The sequence below is a fragment of the Macrotis lagotis genome, chromosome X, assembly GCF_037893015.1.
Source record: "Macrotis lagotis isolate mMagLag1 chromosome X, bilby.v1.9.chrom.fasta, whole genome shotgun sequence".
In the NCBI taxonomy this organism is placed as follows: domain Eukaryota; kingdom Metazoa; phylum Chordata; class Mammalia; order Peramelemorphia; family Peramelidae; genus Macrotis; species Macrotis lagotis.
In genome coordinates this window covers 358,370,509-358,382,837 of record NC_133666.1, presented here as the reverse complement: position 1 = coordinate 358,382,837, position 12,329 = coordinate 358,370,509, and positions in this window count along the sequence as shown.

Genomic DNA, 12,329 nt, shown 5'->3' with positions numbered 1-12,329 from the left:
TCCATATATATCTTTAAATTGCTAGATAACCCTAAAAATTCTATGAATATGGTTTTGAGAATAATTAATAGCCATTTCAGTTTTTCCTCTTTTTATCTTCTTCAACTCCGTGTACAACCATGTATTAGGCTGTCAGACCTGTATCCTTCCACAAAATGGAGGTCCAGGATCTCTTACTAAAAGGGGTAAAGCTTGATAAATGAAGATTCCTGGGTGAGAGTATTGCAGGATTATTGGATATTCTACAGTGAATAAATTCCAGGTTATATAAGTTTCAGTCTAAGACATCAGCAAAATCAGTTTAAGTCCAGGAAATCAGGAGAAAAAAAATAGAGATTTTGTCCACTGTAAAAACGAACAGTTTTATAGGAAACTCAGAGGACCTTTGTTAATTGATACAGAATAAAACAGCAGAATTAAGAGAAGTAAAATATATATATATATATATATATATATATATATATATATATATACATAAATATATACACAAATATAGAGAATGCCATTACTGATTTTTAAAATTTATTTTTCTCTTATTTTTAATAGTATTTTATTTACACAAATATATATTGAGAGAATTTTAGTATTCATTGTCCTAGGATTTTGAGTTTCAAATTTTTCCCCCTCATTCCCTCCCCTTTCCTCTTCTGACCTATGGTAGGCAGTTTGATACAGTTTATACATATGCTGTTATGTAAAACATATTTACATCTTGGTCTCAGTTGTAGGAAGAAGAAACATAGCAAAAATAAAAGCATAGCCATAAGAATAGAACAATTGCAAAAATAATGCTCTGATCTACAATCAGAGTCTATCAATTCTTTACCTGAATATGGATAGCATTTTCCTTCATATGTCAGTTATACTTCTCTTGGATCTTTGTTTTTTCTAAGCAAATTTGGATTATTCATAGATAATCATTATGCAGTGTTGCTTTTAATATGTTTAGCTCATTTTACTTTGTATCAGTTCAAACAAGTCTTCCCTGTTTTTATTTCTCTTTTGAAATCTGGCTGTTGATCATTTCTTATTGCACCACTTATTTAATTTCTTATTCCATGACATTCATATATCAGAGCACATTTACTTATTTACCAATTGATAAGCCTCCTTTCAATTTACAATATTTTACCACCATAGAAAGACTACTATAAATATTTTTTCACATGTCAATTCTTTCCTTTTTGTATGATCCATTTGGGACACATACCTACTAGTATTATTGCTGGATTATAGAATATGCACAATGTGATTGCTCTTTGTGCATAATTCCAAATCCCTCTCTAGAATGATTGGATTAGTTTATTTTCCCACATCCTCACCAATATTTATCATTTTTCTTTTTTTATTGTATTAGCCAATTAGGTATCAGGTGGTATCTCATGAGTGTTTTAATATGAATTTCTCCAATTAAAAATGATTTGGAGCACTTCTTTATATGTTTATAGGTAGCTTTGATTTCTTTATCTGAAAATTGCCTGTTCAAATCTTTGACCAATTATCAATTGTGGAATAGCTTGTATTCTCATAGATCATTTTTCTAGGTATTTTCAATTTTTTTTCTTAACTTTATGCTTTCCTTTTAATGTTGTTTGCATTGGGTTTTTTAATTTGATATTTAATATAATAACCATTTGAAATAATTTAATATTTTATATTATGTGTAATTATGGCATTTGATAATTAAACATTTTAATTTATTAATATGAAATTATCTGTTATATATTTTTAATGATCTCTACTACTTTGTTGATGGCTCCTCAAACAAGTTTGGGTTAGAAAGTCAGTTATGACTAAATGACCTAAGCTTTGGTGATCCTCGAGCTGAAGGCTTTCCATAGAACTCTGATTTGATAACACAACTGTGTCATTCGTGGTCACACTTGTTGATTAGCTCAGTTCCTGAACTTCTTGAACTGAGTTACATCCTGCCAAGGTACATCCTGCCCAAATTAGAGTTACATCATTGTTTTTGTCCTGCATGCTAATTTTGTGGTTTTATGATATAAGAATTGCTTGATTCTTTGAATAAACAGTTGTCCTGCTAACGCCCCCACCCCAATGCTTCTTTTCTCTCCTGAGCTGAATTAATCTCCTGGTGGACAGGGGAACTCACATTTGGCACCCTTACCTGGGGCAGACAGGGACTTGAAGTGTTCCAGAGGCTGAGATAATCATTCAGGAGAAGAAAACTCCCTGGTAAGGTCATGGTAATCCTGGAATGATTCAGGTAAGGGGAAGGCTTGATGATAGCTGATAAGTGGTGTCAGCTTTTTACTTTTATTTTCCAAGCAGGTTCAGAGGGTGCAATAGGGAAGGAAATATTTATAGAACTAGAGAAACCAGGGCAGGATGTAAGTGTTTTGAAGAAACTAGCTAAAGAGAAAGGATTTTACAGATGTTCCTCATGGTTCCCAAGGAAAGGAGAATTGAGTTTAGAAAGCACTTTCAATCTATATGATTGGAGAACAGTGTGTGAACAGAAAAATGAATATTAATGTGATAAAATACTGTTGACTTTTTCTTTTCTCCGTTTCTTCACTATGATTCTACCAGAATGTTCCCCCAAACCCTTCTGCCTATCTGTGCCTTGTTCGTTTTGCAATTCTGGCTCTTATCTTTCAACCTTGAAGTTTAGTAGAAAGAATATTTTTAGAAATAGGACTAGCCAGAGAGAGAGAATTGCTTCTTGAAGATTGGATAAACCAGTGCTAAAAAGGAAATTTATTTGGAGTTAAAAGAATCAGGAAAGACAGTGTCTATTACCAAATGTGTTATAGTAAGAAATCATAAAAATAAATGCTATTTTTAATTTGAAAAAGTTTTGGGGAAGTAAATTCTAAAAAGACAAGAGTCAGATTAATTCTAAAGTATATAATTTGGGTACTATGTAATGCCATAAATAAATAAAAGAAATAAGGGGAAATGAAATAGTTAATCTTTTACCAGAATGATATTGTAACATTATAGTTTCAGGAGTTTATCAATATAGATTCTGGTAATGTTAGTTATTACAGAAAATTATGGGTCAAGTGAGGATTTGAGAACAGAAGATTTCACCACCACCCAGAAAAACTTATTATTTGTCCCCTTAAAATGAAGGGGGGAATGGATATATTCCAATTAGGCTGAGGCATTTTTGAGTGGCTGTTTGCCCTCTCAAAAGTTATAACAGTAGAAATCTAGATGTGTTAAATATATTAATATTCTTCTATGGGAAAATGTGTTGAGATAAATGGAATGTTCTATGTATTTTCTCTAGTGTGAGAGCAAGGTGGGGTTTTCCCCAGAGTTTGCGGACCTCTCTGGTTCAAAATGCTCTAATTCTGTTTGTTGTGTCTTATGTGTTTTTGTTCTAAAATACAGAGGGAAGTTCTTAGCTGTATCTACATGGTCAGACCTACTTTCATGTCTTTTTGTTCTGATTGGTCAATCCTCTTTCCTTTCACTATTTTCAAAATTGGATCATTTTCTTTTTCCAAAAACTCATGTTCAGCGCTACAAGAGATTTTCCTGAGAATTGTGTTGATTTTTGGGAAAGAAGGGGTTCTATTATTTTCTCTCATTTCTTTTGTTTCTTTTCTGGTCTGATTAATAGAGTTTCACTTACTGATTTGGCAAATTATACTTACAAGGGACCTAGTAGAAATTGAAATTGTCCCTAAAATTATTTTATCTTGACTGGTCTTGATAAAGAGTTTATGGAAAAGAATAATGGAACAGTATATTAAAGGAATATGTAAGTAGTTCAGTCTGAGTAATGAATTTTGAAAATATTTGGATAGAGAAAATAGGTTTCCTAGGAAAAATGAAAAGGTACATAGAGACAATTGACATTTTTAAAGCATTTGTGAAGTATGGAAGTTGGTTACATCATGTAGAAAGTAGAAAGTAAGTACAAGAGGTTTGATTTTGTATAAGTAAGAGATGGATTTTTGAACTTTGAAAAGTGATTTTACAAATCACTGTAGTAAGAGAAGAAAGTATATAGAGAGCTATAAGCCTATATGTGTTCAGATGAAGTTGGGATAATCTGAAAATTGTATTAATCTACCACTTTTTGCAATATCTTAGAGTGAATTGATTGGAAAAGTAATAATCCCCATGAAGTGAAGAGTTTGATATGAAAGAAATTGCTAAGTAAACGGTAACTGTTTCTTCAAATTGGTTAATTCTATAATATGTGTTAAACCTGTGTTCAAAGTTATATGAATAAACTGAATTAAGGGATTTGTAAAAAAAAGTATTGATTTTTTTTGTTATAAGGTTTTTTGTCTCCTCCTGAGTCAGAGGAGGAAAAAAAACTAATTAGAATGCTAATATAGATGAGGTCAAAATGCCCTGGATAGAGGCTGGGACTCTGCCAAAACCTTTGTTAGTACAGACTTCTAAGTTATCTGCTCTTAAGCAGGCTTTAAAATGGCTAAGAAAAACAGGATAGAGTTCATGTATTAGAAATATGTGGGTTAAATGAGGAATTATATGTTAAAGTTAAAGAATTAGTACATACTAATTTGATATCTCAAAATGTGGGGAATCTCCAATTCCCAGGACATCATTTTGTCAGTAAGGATAGAAAGTTCTTAGAAGTTAGAGTATTGAGAAATTAGAATAGCATTGATACAGATAAGAAAAATTTGCAAAATTTTATATATTAAAAAGGAAAATAATTGAATGTAAATTTGAATGTGAGTTTAGGAATTAATAAAATTATTAAGAGAACTATAAAGAAAATCTTGTAATCATAAACAGGGATTTTTAAAAACACCTGATTTTAAGAATTTTTTTATTGCAAAGATTTAGAGGGTAAATGAAATATACTTTAAATTTAAAATGTGTTATGTATAATTAGTAAACTTCATATAAAAACAGATTTAAACAATTTTTTGAAAATTTAATATTGTTTTACAATAATAAAATATGAATGAATTTAAAGTATCATCCATCACATTTGTAAAGATTTATTTGAAGAAAATTAGAGAATACGTTGCCAACAGGTTTTATATCTCAAAGTATTTTTGGCCCAGAGATTTTGTGAAAAACTTTGTTTTTCCATTTCATGTTTATGAAATTATAAAGTAGAAATTATTTGTGCATCTTGTAACAAAGGCTTTGGAAAAAATTTACATTGGGTTTTTTGAAATTTATATGTATATATGTGTGTGTGTGTGTGTGTGTGTGTGTGTGTGTATTCATAGAGAATCTTATTTTCTTTTTGAAAATAGGGGTGTAATTGGAATAAGACAATAATAAGGTTGTTGTTTTTTTTTTTTTTTTTTAGATTTTGCAAGGCAATGGGCTTAAGTGGCTTGCCCAAGGCCACACAGCTAAGTAATTATTAAGTGTTTGAGGTCAGATTTGAACCCAGGTACTCCTGACTCCAAGGCCGGTGCTCTATCTACTGCGTCACCTAGCCGCCCCGATAATAAGGTTTTAATACAGAGATGAGAAAGAAATGTGTATGCGAAAGATATTCAAGTCTAAGGTTATTTTTAAGATAACTTGCTTTGGGGCTGCTAGGTGGCACAGTGGATATACCACTGGCCCTGGAATCTGGAGTATCTGAACTCAAATCCAGCCTCAGACTCCTAATAATTACCTAGCCGTGTGGCCTTGGGCAAGCCAGTTAGCCCCATTTGCCTTGTAAAAACCTTAAAAAAAAAGAAAAGGAGAACTTGTTTTGTTTTTTGCTTTAAGAGAATGAAATGTCACCCTGGGGATTTTGTGTTTCATGTAGGTAAAGAGTTAAATGTTCAATTTTAAAGAAGTGAAATAGTAATCTTAGAATAGTGTATAAGAGATGGGAAAGTATATATTAACTGCATTTATTTCCAATAATATTGAGTATATGTGAGGGATTTTGAAAGATGATTGGGAAATTGAAAAATATTTAACCCATAATTGGATAACTTGCCAATGAGCAAGATGTTGAAAAAGCTATGTCTACTTCTGTCTATAAAAACTATTTTGCTGTAATAATATCTAAACCTAGAATAATTGATTGGTTGCTTTGTAGAGATAATGAGGGAACATATCAGAAGTTATGACCCTCTGGGTTCTGTGAAATTTTTAAACAAAGCAATGGACCTTATTCCAAACCTGAATGTCCAAGAATATATGCAATGACTGTAAAGAAATTATTTACTCCTTTTACATCAACACAAAAGAAGAAATTATATATATATATATATATATATATATATATATATATACATATATATATATATATATTATTGGTATTAAGAGAATGGTCACAACTCCTTAATACTTTTACAGATTGTAAGTATAATTATCATGTTGTCAGATGCATAGTTACAGCCTTTATTAATCATAGCACTGATGTAGAATTATATCAACTCTTTAAAGAATTAGTAGAAGTTATTAGAAATAGATTCAGTTCCTTTTTTATTGAATATATAAATTCCCATTCTGGATTGTCTGGACCTATATACATGTGTGTGTGTGTGTGTGTGTGTGTGTGTGTGTGTGTGATAGGACCATTCAATTAACCCTTCCAATCCTTTTGAGCTTAGTAGAAGAGTAACCTAAACTGTCTCATTAAAAAAAAAATTCATCAGAGTGTCACTAAGGAAAAAATTTAAAATTACAAGACAGCAAGGTAGGAATATGGTAAGGTAAAATACTGTCCACAAAGGGGTATTTACCTATCCCTCCCAATTATTTTAAGAATCTTAGAGGCCAGGCTCCTAATGAATTATGGTAGATAGATGTGACTCATTATGCACCTTCTGGGAAAAATGAAATTTATTCATGTTACTGTAGATACATTTAGTTCATATGCAATGGCAACAGCACAAAGTTCAGAGGATACTGAAAGTGTGATTATCCTTTATTCTATTGTTTTGTAGGGATAGCAAAATCTATAAAAACACATAATGGCCCTGGTTATACTTCTATGGAATTTAAATAATTCTGTCTATATTACAATATAAAACATATTAAAGGGATTCCTTATAATCTCACAGGTCAAGCTATAATGGAGAGGAAGAATAGGTCATTAAAAATGTTCCCATGTAAACAGAAAAGGGGGACTGTGGGAGAGCAGATGCTGGGCACATGTAAATAAAGCTTTATATTTATTAATTATTTGACTTTGGATATGAATAAAGCTGTGGCTGAAAAACACTTTGGTTATAAAGTTACCATAGATAATATAATAATAACCCCTAATATTACTCATAGAGTAATGTGGAAGTATACAAAGATGGACATTGGAAAGGATTTGATCAATTACTAACCTGGGGTTGAGGGTTTGCTTTTGTTTTGCCACAGATGGAGAAACTGTCTGGATGCCAGAGAGGAAAATCAGACTGTGCAGACCAGATGATCAAGTAATAGAGAAAATGAATAACTTAAGAAATCAAAAAAGAAAGCATAAGAGAAGCACAAAAGGAAAGCATGACATTTACTTATAGAACAACTTGTGATATCAATCATGTAGAATTTGGGGACTGCCAAAGGAATGAATATTGGACTTATATTCAAAACTATACTATAGAGAGAAAAAGTATGACTGAAGTCATTTTGATCAGGGAAGCTGAAAATTCTTTGGGATATGATAAATTTACTTTTGGATATAGCAAAGAAGAGATGCTGAGAAGGTAGGTATAATTTTTCTGGCTTAAATAGTATCACACCCCCATATAGAGGAATTTATGATTATTACTGAGAAAAATAGGGAAATATTATTGACTGTTACAATTGCATTATTTGAGCATATGTATGTAAAGAAGTGATGAATAAGGAAAAGATAGAAGCAAAACATACTCAAGGATTGTCAGCAAATGTTACTAGAGCATTTAAGGCTCAGAAGAAGACTATGAAAATATTTATCATTTGATTAAAGCATTGCAAATTTTTGTAATGAACAATTTGTGTTAGAGAAGAAAATATAGTTTTGAGTAAGAAATTGTATGATTGGCTGTCTTCTCTAACTATAATTGGTACAAGGTTACATGGTATCATTTCTGTTTTCAGCTTTGTTGTAATTATGATATTAATCATTTGTTGTTTGTCTCTCTTTTTAAAAATTATCTTTTGGTATTGATGATTTGAATAAGTTGGCTAAAGACATCCAGGAAGCCTTCCAGCAGGACTTGATTCCTGAAAAGACAGCTGATAAGATAATTAAATGTTTTCATCATCCCACCCTCTTCAGGCATTGGACCCAAAGTATTACACAATTGTGTCCTATATTGATTCTCTTGATGTTTCTCTTTTGCTGCTTACCAGGTTCTTTCAAACTATTTTTTTTTCTGTAACCAAAGCTACTATATATGCTATCAATAGGATTCAGAATCATATAACCCAAGTGGAGTATCAGGTTGACAATTGTGAGTTTGCTGTGTAAACAGAAAAGGGGGAATTGTTGATGACTGCTTGAGTGAGTTTGGGTTAGAGAGTCATTTATGACTAAATGCCCTAATCTCTGGTGACCCTTGAGCTGAAGGCTTTCAATGGAACTCTAATTTGATAACACAACTGTGTCATTCGTGGCCACACTTGTTGATTAGCCCTGTTTCTGAACTTCTTGACCTGACTTACATCCTGCCAGGATACATTCTGCCTAAATTAGAGTTACATCATTGTTTTTATCCTGTATGCTACTTTTGTGGTTTTCTGATATAAGAAATGTTTGATACTTTGAATGAACAGCTCTACTTGTTATCCTACTAGCACCCCCACCTGTGTGTACGCATATTTCTTTTTTCTCCTGAGCTGAATGAATCTCCTGTTGGACAGGAAAATTCAACACTTCTGATTTGGTCATGAATTCTTCCCCTCTCCAAAGATTTGATAAGTAGAGTATTTCTTCTTCTTCTAATTTGATTATGGTGTTACTCTTTTTGTCTAAAACATGACTCATTTGGATCTTATCTCACTAATGACATGAGATGTTGGTCTGTATCTAGTTTGTGTCATATTGTCAAATAGTGAATTCTTATCATAAAAGTGGAATCTTTGAGTTTACCAAAAACTAGGTTACTATGATCAATGACTACTGTGTCTTTTGTATCTAATTTATTCCATTGATCAATCCTTCTATTTCTTAGCTAGTAGCATTCAGTTTTGGTGTTTATAAATTATTTTGGTTTGTTCTAGTTCTTCATTATCAAAGAAGACTAAAATGACATCACTATATGTCTGGCAAACTGCAGTGTGAACTACTGTGACTGATCAAACCAAATCATGATTGGAATGCTTTACCCAGGTTAGGCACAAATAATCCATAGGAATACCTGGAATAGTTATTCAAAGCTTATGGATGTCATATTTCCTTTGAGTCACCTTCCTCATAGAGTGCAACACCCTCACTTATGAGGGCATGCCAAGCTTGATGATCCTGTGACAGTTTTCCATGCTGTACAATCAATTCTAAAAGTTCTTTAATGAGACCATCAAGGTATCTTGGTATTACTTCTTGCCCTGCTTTGTGAGCTTTTGCACTGTGTGAGATCTTCACAAAATAGCTTCTTTAGCAAGTGTGTATCTGGCATTCTAACATGTCCAACACACCATAGTTGTACTCTCTGTAGTAATGTTGGAATGCTAAGCAGTTTAGCACGAGAAAGGTCCTAGGTATCTGGTATCCTCTCCTGGTAGGTGATCTTCAGAATCTTCCTAAGACAATTCAAATGAAATCAATTTAGTTTCTTGATTTGGTCCTGGTAGACAGTCCAGGTTTCACAGGCATAAAGCAACGAGATAAGCACAATGGCTCTGTAGACCTTCAGTTTGGTAGCCTGTCTAATACATCTTCTCTTCCACACTTTTTTTTTCCGTGCCTCCGAAATACTGTGCTATCTCTGGCAATGTGAATGTCAACATCATCGTCAATCTGTAGCTCCTTGGAAAGGACACTGCCAAGGTAAGTATTCAAAATTTCTCCATTTGCTGTAATTATAATTCCATGTATGGAGGATGTGGGGCTGGCTGATGGAGTACCTGTGTTTTCTTGGTGTTAATTGTTAGACCAAAATGAGCACAAGCAGCAGAGACTTTATCCATACTTTGTTGCATCTCAGCTTGGTTACACTGAGTGAACAATTATATGCAAACAGAAGATCATGTACCAACACTATCTCCACTTAAGTCTTGGCTAGTTGCCTTTTCAAGTTGAAGAATTTACCATCTGTGCCATAGCTAACCTTGTGGCCATGTTCATACTCAGTGAAGTGATTACATACATGAAAATATCATGCTAAAATGTATGGGAAGAAGGAAACATCATTGTTTTACTCCATTGGTGACTGGGGGAAATCGTGAGAGCTTTGCCCACTGTCCAGAAGCCAGACATGTATGCCATCATGAAACTGATGTACAATCTTGATGAACTTCCCCAGGACATCAAATTTTGAAATAATTTTTTCATAAACACTTGTGACTGATGATATCAAAAGCCTTAGTCAGAACATTTGTAAATCTGACCAAGACAGTTTTTCCTAAAAATAGTTTGACAGTGCAGTACAGGTCCTAAAAGACTGACAACAGTATAGGTCCCGGCAAATAGATAGCAAGCTAGCAGGGAGGATCCTAACATCAAACAAAGCCTGAACCATAGGAACACTAGTGCAAAAGACAGGAGTAGGTTGGGAACAAAGACAGCAAAGAAAGAATCTGGACATAAAGAGGAAATAAACTTTTGCAAAGGCAACACCTATACTGCATAAGTACCATCTTGACCAATGATGTCAGGGACCAAGTCCCAGCATAAAAAAATTATATCAATACTCCCTATACCCCAGGATTAGAGTTCAATAAGATGAGCAATTACCTAAAAGATCACTCACTATATAGGAAGCTAATATGCAGATAAAGATGATAATAACGTCACCTCAGGAGACAAAAACAATGAAAAATTAACCAAAAAATTAACCAAAAGGTCATAGAAAAACTTAAAATAGAAATTAAAAAACCAAAGAAGAGAGGAGGAATAAAAATAGAGAAAAGAAAGACTTATCAGCTTCAACATTAAGGAACCAGATGCCCTAGATTAACATATATTGGAAGCAAAGGACCTTGGATTACAGCCAAGAATTTTCTACCCTGCAAAATTCAGAATACACTGTCAGGTATAAAGATGAATGTTCAATAAAATAGAGGATTTCCAAAATTTTCTGGTAAGAAGACCAGAACTGAACAGAATTCAATTGCCTAATACATGATTCAAGAGTTCCATAAATATGTAAATTAAAATGGAAAGGAAAAATAAACCCAGAACAAAACAGAACAAATGTTAGTCAAGATCATCAAATTGTATACAACCATATAAGGGAATATAGAACACTTGTAACTCTTGAAAATTGTATTTCTCTTAGGATAGTTAATGGGTTGAATATAATTGAAGAGATTGGATTTAGAGAACATGGATATGTTGGTTCTTGTCTTTCCATTTAAGGAGACCAAGATAATATCAATACTTTTTTACTCACAAAGCTTAGCACTTTCTTTGATGAGGGCATTATATGCTGGGTGGTTCTGCCCCATTGTCTCCTAAACCTTACAATCAATTGTAAATTTCTTGAGAGACCTTCAGAGTCACCCTGTACTTACAGGGCTTTGAGATGTTATAGTTAATTAAAATAGATGTGACTTTAGGGGAAGAAGATGAGAATCTTATCTAGAACGGTTGAATTTAATCCATACTTCAGCTAACAAGGATTTAAATACCCTGGTTGGGGAGGTAAAGGTGGAAATGTTGGAGACAGTATGTCTAGGGGTGGGGGGTTCAAATGTTTCATGAAATGACTTGAGTTTGGATGAAACATTGACTCATGAGTATTGTGTGTTTGTGGAGGGTACTTGAAAAGTGGCTGTGGTATAAAATTATAATTTGATGTAATTCAAGATGCTTAAGAAGTGTATTTCTTTTTCTTTTTTTCTTTTTTTTGGTTTTTGCAAGGCAAATGGGGTTAAGTGGCTTGCCCAAGGCCACACAGCACCCAGGTACTCCTGACTCCAAGGCCAGTGCTTTATCCACTATGCCACCTAGCTGCCCTAAGAAGTGTATTTCTAATGAAACAGAAGAAGGCAGGGTATCTAGTGACTTTGGGGAAATGCTGCTTATCAAAAAATCAAGCCATCCATTATTCAATCTGTGATTGTACTTTGATTGATTGATTATACTTTGAGGTAATCATTTCAATTAAGCATGGTTTGAGTAATGGTAGTTGATTAATATTACTTGATTGAGAAATAACACCAGGTAAAGAGACTCAAAGATTTATTATATTGGAGGGAAAGAAAGGAAGGAATGAATACTGAGCAAATTCCTTTCACTATATTTGAGCCTAAGAGGGAATAAAATA